Source organism: Suncus etruscus, chromosome X, assembly GCF_024139225.1.
Source record: "Suncus etruscus isolate mSunEtr1 chromosome X, mSunEtr1.pri.cur, whole genome shotgun sequence".
NCBI classification, from domain to species: domain Eukaryota; kingdom Metazoa; phylum Chordata; class Mammalia; order Eulipotyphla; family Soricidae; genus Suncus; species Suncus etruscus.
In genome coordinates this window covers 130631291-130641724 of record NC_064868.1, presented here as the reverse complement: position 1 = coordinate 130641724, position 10434 = coordinate 130631291, and positions in this window count along the sequence as shown.

Here is a 10434-nt window from a genome sequence, read left to right as displayed (position 1 = left end):
GCCATTTGTATTTCTTCTTTGTCAAAGTGTCTGTCCATTTCTTCTCCCCATTTTTGATGGGATTAGATGTTTTTTTCCTTTTAAATTTCTGTCAGTACCTTGTATATTTTGTGGATTAGCCCCTTATCTGATGGGTATTGGGTGAATAGTTCCTCCCACTCAGTGGGGGGCTCTTGTATCCTGGGCTATTTCTTTTGAGGTGCAGAAGCTTCTCAGCTTAATATATTCCCATCTGTTAATCTCTGCTTTCACTTGCTTGGAGAGTGAAGTTTCCTCTTTGAAGATGCCTTTAGTCTCAATCTCCTGGAGTGTTTTACCTACGTGTTGTTCTAGATATCTTACGGTTTCGGGTCTGATATCAAGGTCTTTCATTCATTTGGATTTAACCTTCGTACATGATGTTAGCTGGGGTCTAAGTTCATTTTTTGGCAAGTGGCTAGCCAGTTGTGCCAACACCACTTGTTGAAGAGACTTTCTTTGCTCTATTTAGGATTTCCTGCTCCTTTATCAAAAATTAGGTGATTGCATGTCTGGGGAACATTCTCTGAGTATTCAAGCCTATTAAACTGATCTGAGGGCCTGTCCTTATTCCAATACCATGCTGTTTTGATAACTATTGCTTTGTAGTACATTTTAAAGTTGGGGAAAGTAATTCCTCCCATATTCTTTTTCCCAATAATTGCTTTAGCTATTCTAGGGTGTTTATTGTTCCAAATGAATTTCAAAAGTGCCTGATCCACTTCTTTGACGAATGTCATGGGTATACTTAGAGGGATTGCATTATATCTGTACAATGCTTTGGAGAGTATTGCCATTATCATGATGTTAATCCTGCCAATCTATGAGCAGGGTATGTGCTTCCATTTCTGCGTGTCCTCTCTTATTTCTTGGAGCAGAGTTTTATAGGTTTCTTTGTATAGGTCCTTCACATTTTAGTCAAGTTGATTCCAAGATATTTGAGTTTGTGTGGCACTACTGTGAATGGGGTTGTTTTCTTAATTCCATTTCTTCCTTATTACTATTGATGTTTAGAAAGGCCATTGATTTTTGTGTGTTAATTTTGTAGCCTGCCACCTTGCTATATGAGTCTATTGTTTCTAGAAGCTTTTTCGTAGAGTTTTTAGGGTTTTCTAGGTAGAGTATCGTGGCATCTGCAAACAGCGAGAGCTTGACTTCTTCCTTTCCTACCTGGATTCCCTTGATATTTTTTTCTTGCCTAATCGCTATAGCAAGTACTTCCAGTGCTATGTTGAATAGGAGTGGTGAGAGAGGACAGCCTTGCCTTGTGCCAGAATTTAGAGGAAAGGCTTTCAGTTTTTCTCCATTGAGGACAATATTTGCCTCTGGCTTGTGGTACATGGCCTTAACTATATTGAGAAAGGTTCCTTCCATTCCCATCTTGCTGAGAGTTTTGATCAACAATGGCTGTTGGACCTTATCAAATACTTTCTCTGTGTCTATTGATATGATCATGTGATTTCTATTTTTCTTGTTGTTGATGTTGCATATTATGTTGATAGATTTAGGGATGTTAAACAAGCCTTGCATTCCTGGGTTGAAACCTACTTGATCGTAGTGGTTGATCTTCTTAATGAGGCACTGAATCCTATTTGCCAGGATTTTGTTGAGGATCTTTGCATCTGTATTCATCAGCGATATTGGTCTGTAATTTTCTTTTTTGGTAGCATCTCTGTCTAGTTTAGGTATCAAGGTGATGTTGGCTTCATAAAAGCTATTTGGCAGTGTTCCAGTTTTTTCAGTTTCCTGAGTCTTGCCAGGATTAATAGAAGTTCCTCTTGAAAGGTTTGAAAGAATTCATAGCCTAATAGTAAATCCATCAGGGCCTGGACTTTTGTGTTTGGGCAGACATTTGATTACTGTCTTAATTTCCTCAATAGTGATGGGTGTTTTTAGATATGCTACATCCTCTTCATTCAACCATGGAAATTATAAGAGTCCAAAAATTTATCCATTTCTTCCAGGTTTTCATTTTTAGTGGCATAGAGTTTCTCAAAGTAGTTTTTGATTACCCTTTGGATCTCTACCCTATCAGTAGTGATCTCTCCTTTTTCTTTCCTAATACGAGTTGTCAAGTTTCTCTCTCTTTCTTTGTTAGTTTTGCCAGTGGTTTATCAATCTTATTTATTTTTTCAAAGAACCAACTTCTGCTTTCTTTGATCTTTTGGATTGTTTTTCGGGTTTTCACTTCATTAATTTCTGCTCTCAGCTTTGTTATTTCCTTCTGTCTCCCTATTTTTGGTTCCTTTTGCTGAGTACTTTCTAATTCTATGAGCTGTGTCATTAAGCTATTCAGGTATGCCCCTTCTTCTTTCCTGATGTGTGCTTGCAAAGCTATAAATTTTCCTCTCAGTACTGCTTTTGTTGTATCCCATAGGTTCTGATAGTTTGTGTCTCCATTGTCATTTGTTTCTAGGAAGTTTTTGATTTCCTCCTTGGTTTCATCTCAGACCCACTGGTTATTCAGTACGAGGCTGTTTAACTTCCAGGTATTAAAGTTTTTCTTCTGTGTCCCTTTGTAGTTCACTAACTTTAAAACCTGTTATATGGCATTGGTAATTCCAGTCATATACTGTGTGCATTGCACCTCAGTAACATACTATTTATTTTAAAATTAGATGTACATCTATATATACAAATGTAAAATATATATACAGATATATCTCATTTAAAAATTTATTTATTTATTGATGTACAATTCTGTTCTTTCCATATCTTGGCTACTATAAAAAATGCTATACTAAATATAGCAATGCATATATCTTTTAAAATTACCATTTTCACTTTATCTGGATAAATACACAGAAGTGGAGTTGCTGAATAATATAGAAGTTACATGTTCATTTTTTGAGCATCTTCCATGACATTTTTCAGGATCACTGCACTAATTTACATTTCTACCATCAGTATACAAGAATTCCCTTTCCTTTTCTTATCAGTCTTAGCTATCTATAAAATAATTAAAAAAAGGTCAAAAAACTTACTGGAAAAACAGAATCAGCAGAATCATAATCTAATGTTGGTTTACAACTTACAACTTGGTTTCTCCCAAAACAACTTGGTTTCATATCAAAACCAAGATAATTTCTGGTTTCTTTGTATTTGTTTATTTACAACTTGGTTTTGCCCAAAACAGAGGTTTTCCTACTTACCATCTTATTTTACGGATCTCAAGCATACCAGGGTTGGACTGGCTCAGGATAAACCTTTTGTCCTCAGTTCTTCACCCAGGTGTGGTCTCTGTACTCAATAAAATTTGCAGTTCTGGTAGCAGAGCTCTCTCTTGCTCTATGAGGCAGAAAGCTATGGATCATTCATGCTTCACTTCCTCAGCCTGGTTTGGATAATTTCTTGCGGCAACCCCTGCTCTAGACCCGTTTCCCTAGGATGGGATTATGGCTTGTGGAGCCATTATAGTCAAGGACCATAAGTAGATAGTTATATACACTGAACTTGGGTGTTAATGTCCTGATTTTCTCTACAATTGTCCAATTTAACTATAATATTCCATTTGATGATTTTAGTCTTCCCTTAATGTTCCAGTAGTGTTCCTAATAGCAACACATTAGTTACAGAGGGACACAGCCATGCTTAGTTTTTGTTGTTATTGATGCTGCTGTTATTTTAGGGCTACACCCAGTGGTGCTCAGTTTTACTCCTGGCTCCGTGCTCATGGATTACTTGTGAAGAAGTTCCATGATGTGATTCCAGGGATTAAACCCAAGTCAGTTACATGCAAGGCAAACCCCTTTGCCAATGTACTTCCTCTCCAGCCCATGGACACATTCTTTTAGTTGTTTTTGTTTTGTTTTGTGACACAGTCATTCTTACCTCAGCTCTGAGTATATTTGTTTCCTAAATCCTCTGCTTCTCTTCGTAAACTAATTCAAAGCCCAATGTGGGGAAATTGATACTGATCGTTGCACTGGTGAAGGGGGGTGCTCTTTACATTACTAAAACTCAAGTACCATATTTGTAATCATGGTGTTTAAAGATATTAATTTTAAAAAATGGGTAAAAAAGTTCACAGAAGTTTCTCTTCTTTCTTTAATTATTTTATTAAGGCACAATAACTTAAAAATCATTCATAGTTGAAATTCAGGCACACTATATATATTTTTGTTTGTTTGTTTGTTTGTTTGGAGGCCACACCCGATGACACTCAGGGGCTACTCCTGGCTATGCATTCAGAAATCACTCCTGGCTTTGGGGACCATATGGGACTCTGGGGGAATCAAACTACAGTCCATCCTAGGTAAGCCACGTGCAAGGCAATCACCCTACCACTGCGCCACTGCTCAGGCCCCTGGCATACAATATTTTAGCACTAATCCTATTACTAGTGTAAATTTCCATCCATCTATGCATTTCTTCCTTTTTAAACTTTTTTCTCTCAAGTTGAAGTTGGGATCCCCCAAGTTCCAGATCTGTTTTCTACTTATTTATTCAGCCTTTGATCTCTTCATCAACTCTATATTACTGTAATCAATCAGTCTTTGTTGAGTTGCTTTTTCACTTCAAATTTCCATAGATCTAACCATTATTTTTATATTATATTATAGTCCTATTGATTTGTCAGAATGAATGGTCAGAAGGAAAAAGATATGGACCCTGTTTACACTTCATTGTCTAAAGAAAAAAGTAAGAAATCAATTGGGGTCAAAGAGGTAGTTGAGGGGTTAAGGTATTTACCGTGTATGTGGCCAATTCCAGTTCAATCACCAGCATCAGGAGTATCTCCTAAGCACTGCTGTATGTAGCTCAATTCCCTGGAAATAATAGAGTTTGGAGCATGTATTCCAATTCCAAACCCATTATTAATGTTAGTGTCCCTCCACAATTATTTAAGGTTCTCTTCTTCTCCATTTATACATATTTGAATATAGATCACTGTGTATATCTGCCAGCTAACATCAACAATGGCTTATGTCCCATTAACAAGTTAGGTTCAAGGGGAATTCCCTTTCTAATTTTCCCAATACTTACTGTGCCTATGCAAAGAAAAAACCACAAAACTTTGTCACACTAGCCCTCCCTCCTTTTTTCTTTCTTGTTTTTGTTGTTTTGTTGTTGTTGTTGTTGCTGTTGTGCTTTTTTGCTGCTTGTTTTGTTTTTGTTTTTGTTCTTTCTTCTTTTAAATTGATAATTATAGCTTCTAGATGGGCTCCTCCCAGCTTTCTTTTTATTATTTATTTATTTATTTATTTATTTATTTATCCAACAGAACCACAGAACTTGAATCATCTTGTTCTGCCTCATAAATTTAGGGGGGGAGTACCAGGAGCAAACAGTCACGTGAACATTGAGTGGAAATAAAAAACAATCAGACCTAAATACTAAAACCAAAGTCAACGACAACAGAATCAAGATACCTAATACACAACAAGCTGCACACAAAGGGGACCTAGTACATTAGCAGTGCAGGGGGCAAAAGTAGTGGTATGGGTTGTATGCTTGGAACTAAGGGGGAGAACAACACTGCTGGTGGGAATGGCCCTAATTCACTGTTAATATGTACCTAGAATATATCTGTGAAATACTTGTAACTCCTATTGGCCACAATAAAAATTATTTAAAAGAAAACCAGTTAGGTTCAACAGACACGCCAAGAAAAGCAGTAAGCTAATGTCCAGAGAGAAGCCAAATACCAGATATAGTTACTTCAAATAATGTATGTGCCTTTATAATTAGGCCTAAAATTTTCCATATTGATCATTTTAATGAAAAAATTCACATTCTAAATAGATGTGTGTGGAATTCTTATGTTCTGCTTTTTGGTGGCTAGAAACTATAAAATATTTTTGAGGTCAAGTTAGAATAGATGTAAGGTGACTTATGTTCCAAACTGTATTTCTGTTTGGAGAACAGATGAATGGTTTTTATAGTATGGCTTGAGGTTCAAAGAGATAAACTGAGAATAAAGTGCTTGCCTTGCATGCAGTCGACCTAGGTCAGGGGTGATGAACAAGTTCGACACAAAGAGCCAAAAATTTAAACCGTGAGAGTCAGAGAGCCACACCACGCAGTGACCTGCCAAAACAGACAAACACTCACACAAAAACATCTCATTTTAACAATAATCTATGAAACACATATTGCATTTTGCCATTTCGAGTGAGGGTAAAAATCTTGCAGTGATGGTGAGGGTGTGCTGCGTCCTCCACACTGAGAACTAACGGCAAGATGTGACCCAACATGTGACACACGGGTCCCCCAGCTCGCTGGCCCGTGCAGTTATTGCCGATGGATGGGATACGGGATGATGCAGCCTGGGGGTAGGAGGGACGACGCACTCGCACTCGGAGATCTCTCCTCAGAGGTCCCTCCTCAGAAGCAGCATGACAAAATCCAAACTTGGCGAAGAGCCATAGTATACAAAATAATGAGAAGAGGCAAAGAGCCCCATTCATTTTGGCCGGGAGCCGCATGCGGCTTGAGAGCCGCGTGTTCGCCACCCCTGACCTAGGTTCAATTTCTGGCACCATATATGGTTCTTAAGCACTACCAGGAGTGATCCCTGTGCAAATACAGGGGTAATCACTGAGCACCAGGGCATGGTTTCCAAGCCATAAACAACAATAAAACAAAAAAAGTATGGCCCAATTTATGTATACTTCATGTTTTGGTATGGTGTATTTGTGATGCTCTGAACTCCAGTCCTTCTCATAACTGTTTCGAGAACTCTGGCTCCATTTTTGTGGAAGGAGCTTGCAAGTCTTTTATGATTTACTGTCTTTTGTTGGGGGAATGTTGTCTTCCATGAACCTGATTACTAATTTCCACTCTACTCACATTTATTCCATCATATTCACTGGGGCAACAATAACTGATTTTTGATCATATTAATCTTCAAATTTCATAACAAATAGAACATCTATGTAATATACAGTAGTAATTTTGATGCTCACTGATAATAATAATCAAACACTAGGTGTTGGATAAATGTCGCTAAAATAGAATACTCTGTTTCTGAAATAATCTCTACAGATGTAAGCAATTACAACTTTTCAAATCCAGACTGTGGCCTGTTTTAAAAAATAACATCTACTGGAAAAAAGTCATATTCATTTTTTACATATTGTCCATAGCTGCTTTTGCATTAAGATGTCAGAATTGAGTAATTGCCGCAAAGATGCAAAAAACCTAAAATACTTGAAGTTTTACAAAAAAGTTTTGCTAATCTTTATCCATAGTATCCTCTAGACAGTTATTTTCAGATTACTATTTTCAGAAGTTAATAATTTTGCATTTATAAAAGGGTTCTGGAATCAATTAAGACCATAAATTTCTGGCTCAAACAAATGGATTTTGAGGGTTTGAGTATAGTTTGGACCACACCTGGAAGGGCATAGGGTTTAGTCCTGAACCATGCTCAGGGGTGACAGTTAAGCAAATGTTCAGTTAAGAAAATGTGGTCCCAAGGATCGAACTGGGGTCCTGGATTCTGTTGCATGCAAGGCTAGCAATTTAAAGCCTTATACTATCTATGTGACTCCATAAGTGGATTTTTAAAATAGCTATAGGATGTGACAAACCCTTTCATAGGCTAATATGCAATTAGAAGTACAAATAGGAGATTAAAGGTGCATTTTTGTCAATTTATTACCAAGACTAGTTTTTCCACAACTGTCCTTATCGAATAGTGTTCCAAATCTCACTTGGGATATGCTAACTAGGCATCACTTAGTAGAAGCTCGACCAGATAACTGTTTCACTGGGGCAAGAGAAATAGTACAGTGGTGTAAGGTGAATGCCTTACAAGTTCTTCGAGCCCCATCAGTAATTAACCTTGAACACAGAGCCAAGGAGTAAGCCCAAGGAACAGCTGGGTATGGCCCAAACCACAAATAAATATGTATATTACTTGATTCATTGGAGCCCTGGAGAGTTCTCTCGCTCTTAATGTTTGTAAGGTCCTAGTAGAGTATACAGAATATAATAGGTCTTTAAAATTTATATTTTGTTTATTTTAGGGCCATGCTCAGTGGTTGTTAGGAGATATTTCTGGTTGCAATGAGTAATGACCTCTGGCAGTGCCCAAGGGACCTATGCAGTGCCAGAATTGAACCTGGGTTGGCCACATATAAATTCAAGCTTAATCTGTGTACTATTCTCCCCAGCCTGAAAAAGAACTTGTTTTAATTCAGCATTATTTGGGAATAGAGAGACAGTAGAGCAAGCAAGGTGTTGCCTTGTACAGCAGCTCACCTGGGTCTGACCCTTGGCACTCCATATGGTCAGAGTACCACCAGGAGTGATCCCTGAGTGCAGAGCCAGGAGTGAGTCCTGAAAATGGTTAGCTATGCCCACCAAACAAATAGATTTATAAATTCAAGAAGATTTATCATTAAATGCAATACTATTTATGTAGTTACAGCTATGCATAGACTAGGTACTTTGGCATAGTATATTGAAGAATACAAATAAGGTCCCTGTAATTATATATATAATTCTTTAGTGAGGAAGACAAACAAGGGAAAACTAAAACAGTTATAAATTATGATATGTGCAGTGGAAGGAAAATAGGACACTGAAAAGAGGATAGTAGAGAGGACTTTATTTTAAGTCTGTCTTAAGATTCTGTAGTTTACAATGTCATAATAATAGTTTCTCATGCATATAATTCCAACACCAGTGTACATCTCTAACTCTCAAAGACCCCAGCACCACTTACCTTCAACTACTCCCAGTTCTCTCATTACGTTTTCTTTGGTTCTGTGTTTCTATCTTGCTATGTATCTTTAAGTCTCACACCTGAGAGAGCTCATTTTGTGTCTATCCTTTCCTTCTAACTGACCTCAGTCAGCATGGTTTCCTCAAGTTCCATTTTGCTGGCAATTGCATGTTTTTTTCTTTCTTAAATTTGTATAGAATTCTAGAGAGGAGTGGTTTTAAACTGAGTGATGAGGCAATCCACTTCTTAATTCACTTCTAGTATGGTAATATTTAAATTGAGTTATGAACAATAAAAAGTGCTCTTCAGAAACAAATCAGGAGAAGTAGTGATTTAGGCATAGGGAGTAGAGAGAAGGAAGATGCTAAAGTGCGTGAGAATATGGCACTTGTGAGAAACTGAAAGTAGTCACTGTGGCTTTCATGTAGGAAATAAGAAGAGAGATTACAAAGGGAGATTAAGAGGCCAGAGAGTTATTATAGGGAATAAAGCGCTTGTCTTCCATACAGTCCACCCTGGCCTTGCATATGGTCTCCCAAATACCAACTGGAGCAGTCGCTGAGCAACAAGTCAAGCATCTCCCTTGAGAACAAAACCAAGAGTCACCTCACAGCACTACTGGCTGTGGCCCAAATCACTGTCTCGCTGTTAAGGCTGGGGAGTAAAGAAAGGAAGGTACAGATTGTGGTACACCTGTTAGAAAAGATAAGGATTTGGAATTTTTATACCAAGCATAATAAAAATATCTTGAAAGGCTTTTTGTTTAAATTTTACATGATTTAATTAAAATTCATAGAATAGCACATTGCATTCTGTGTGGAGGGAAGGTGTGCATGGGTAAATGAGGGGTTTCACACGCAAAAACCCCAGGACAACCTTGGGAAAAACGGGTCTGGAACAGGGATGCCATGGGAAATAAACCAGACCAGACATCCAAGAGAGAGGAGAGGGGTCCGATAGTTTTCATCCTTGTGATTTATCTACCCCCCCCAAATAAATGACCATTATTAGTATCTCAATTCATACCTGAGTGGATACAGAGTAGATAATGCAGACAAAAGATTTATCTTGAGCTATTTACCTCTAGGTATGCCTTATACATGCAAAAGGGGAGTAAATAAGGAAGGGATGCCAGGGATGCAAGGAAGGGATGCAAGATGCCAGGGAAGTTCCTTGTTTTGTATAATACAAGTTTTAATCTAACAGGTAGAAGTATCTATCAGCAGTCCAACAAAGAGTTCATAGTGCGTTGAATTTGGGTGGTGTAGGTAAAGATATGGTAGGAAAAAAAAAGTGGTTTAGACGCTTAGTAGTTTTTATGAATAAATGATAGATCTTTCTGATAGATTTGATGTGGTGGCACCATTGAAAGGAGATGAAATGTATGGGGAGGATTTTTCTTGGGTGAGGGTGGGGTCACATTGCAGAAACTCAGGTTGAGATATAACATTTGAGGAGCCTTAGAGACATCCAGGTAGAGATGTTGACAGTGAGAGTGTAGAATATAAGCCCTTTGGATAGGCTTGGATGGTGGTGGATGGAGATGGATGGTGATGGAGGGGTAAAAGGCCTTTCTCCTCCAGCCCAGGACCGTGTGTATTCAACCCCCTCCAGCCGACGGGGCTGCAGCTTCAGGATAGCGGCGGGTAGAAAATTCACAGGCAGGCTTCAGGGTATATCGTCTTTATTCAGGCCCTGGCCAACATGTGTGGCCTATCATGACCATTTACACTAGATCCCTA